Here is a 2606-nt window from a genome sequence, read left to right on the forward strand (position 1 = left end):
AGGTTGATGGCGGCGGGATGTAGTGCGGCGCAACACCGTAGATTCCGGCGCCAACGTGGAACCCGCACAACACAACCAAAGTACTTTGCCCCAACGAAACTGCTGAGGTTGTCAATCTCACCGGCTTGCTGTAACAAAGGATTAACCGTATTGTGTGGAAGATGATTGTTTGCGAGAGAAAATAGTAAAACAAGTATTGCAGACAGATTTGTATTTCAGTATTAAAGAATGGACCGGGGTCCACAGTTCACTAGAGGTGTCTCTCCCATAAGATAAAAGCATGTTGGGTGAACAAATTACAGTCGGGCAATTGACAAATAGAGAGGGCATAACAATGCACATACATGACATGATAAGTATAGTGAGATTTAATTGGGCATTACGACAAAGTACATAGACCGCCATCCAACCGCATCTATGCCTAAAAAGTCCACCTTCAGAGTTATCGTCCGAACCCCTCCAGTATTAAGTTGCAAAGCAACAGACAATTGCATTAAGTATGGTGCGTAATGTAATCAACAACTACATCCTCGGACATAGCGCCAATGTTTTATCCCTAGTGGCAACAACACAACACAACCTTAGAACTTTCATCACTCGTCCCGGTGTCAATGCGGGCATGAACCCACTATCGAGCATAAATACTCCCTCTTGGAGTTAAAAGTAAAAACTTGGCCGAGCCTCTACTAGAAACGGAGAGCATGCAAGATCATAAACAACACATATGTAATAACTTGATAATTAACATGACATGGTATTCTCTATCCATCGGATCCCGACAAACACAACATAGAGTATTACGGATAGATGATCTTGATCATGTTAGGCAGCTCACAAGATCCAACAATGAAGCACAATGAGGAGAAGACAACCATCTAGCTACTGCTATGGACCCATAGTCCAGGGGTGAACTACTCACTCATCACTCCGGAGGCGACCATGGCGGTGTAGAGTCCTCCGGGAGATGAATCCCCTCTCCGGCAGGTGCCGGAGGAGATCTCCGTAATCCCCGAGATGGGATCGGCGGCGGCGGCGTCTCGGTAAGGTTTTCCGTATCGTGGTTTTTCGCATCAGGGGTTTCGCGACGGAGGCTTTAAGTAGGCGGAAGGGCGGAGTCGGGGGCCAGACGAGGGGCCACACCATAGGGCAGCGCGGGCCCCCCTGGGCCGCGCCGCCTTGTGGTGTCGCCACCTCGTGGCCCCACTTCGTATGTTCTTCGGTCTTCTGGAAGCTCCGTGGAAAAATAGGCACCTGGGTCTTCGTTTCGTCCAATTCCGAGAATATTTCGTTACTAGGATTTCTGAAACCAAAAACAGCTAGAAAACGAGAACCGGCACTTCGGCATCTTGTTAATAGGTTAGTTCCGTAAAATGCACGAATATGACATAAAGTGTGCATAAAACATGTAGGTATCATCAATAATATGGCATAGAACATAAGAAATTATCGATACGTCGGAGACGTATCGAGCATCCCCAAGTTTAGTTCTCGCTCGTCCCGAGCGGTAAAACGATAACAAAGATAATTTCGAAGTGATATGCCATCATAACCTTGATCATACTATTTGTAAACATATGTAGTGGATGCAGCGATCAAAACAATGGTAATGACATGAGTAAACAAGTGAATCATAAAGCAAAGACTTTTCATGAATAGTACTTCAAGACAAGTATTAATAAGTCTTGCATAAGAGTTAACTCATAAAGCAATAAATCAAAGTAAAGGTATTGAAGCAACACAAAGGAAGATTAAGTTTCAGCGGTTGCTTTCAACTTGTAACATGTATATCTCATGGATAGTTGTCAACATAGAGTAATATAACAAGTACAATATGCAAGTATGTAAGAATCAATGCACAGTTCACACAAGTGTTTGCTTCTTGAGGTGGAGAGAGATAGGTGAACTGACTCAACATAAAAGTAAAGAGAATGGTCCTTCAAATAGGAAAGCATCGATTGCTATATTTGTGCTAGAGCTTTTATTTTGAAAACATGAAACAATTTTGTCAACGGTAGTAATAAAGCATATGAGTTATGTACATTATATCTTACAAGTTGCAAGTCTCATGCATAGTATACTAATAGTGCCCGCACCTTGTCCTAATTAACTTGGACTACCGGATCTTTGCAATGCACATGTTTTGACCAAGTGTCACAATGGGGTACCTCCATGCCGCCTCGTACAAAGGTCTAAGGAGAAAGCTCGCATTTTGGATTTCTCGCTTTTGATTATTCTCAACTTAGACATCCATACCGGGACAACATGGACAACGGATAATGGACTCCTCTTTAATGCATAAGCATGTGGCAACAATTATTATTCTCATATGAGATTGAGGATATATGTCCAAACTGAAACTTCCACCATGAATCATGGCTTTAGTTAGCGGCCCAAAGTTCTTCTCTAACAACATGCATGCTCCAACCATGAAGGTGGTAGATCTCTCTTGCTTCGAGACAAGACGGACATGCATAGCAACTCACATGATATCCAACAAAGAATAGTTGATGGCGTCCCCGAAAACATGGTTATCGCACAACAAGCAACTTAATAAGAGATAAAGTGCATAAGTACATATTCAATACCACAATAGTTTTTAAGCTATT

The sequence above is a fragment of the Lolium rigidum genome, chromosome 1 (genome assembly GCF_022539505.1).
Source record: "Lolium rigidum isolate FL_2022 chromosome 1, APGP_CSIRO_Lrig_0.1, whole genome shotgun sequence".
Classification (NCBI taxonomy): Eukaryota; Viridiplantae; Streptophyta; class Magnoliopsida; order Poales; family Poaceae; genus Lolium; species Lolium rigidum.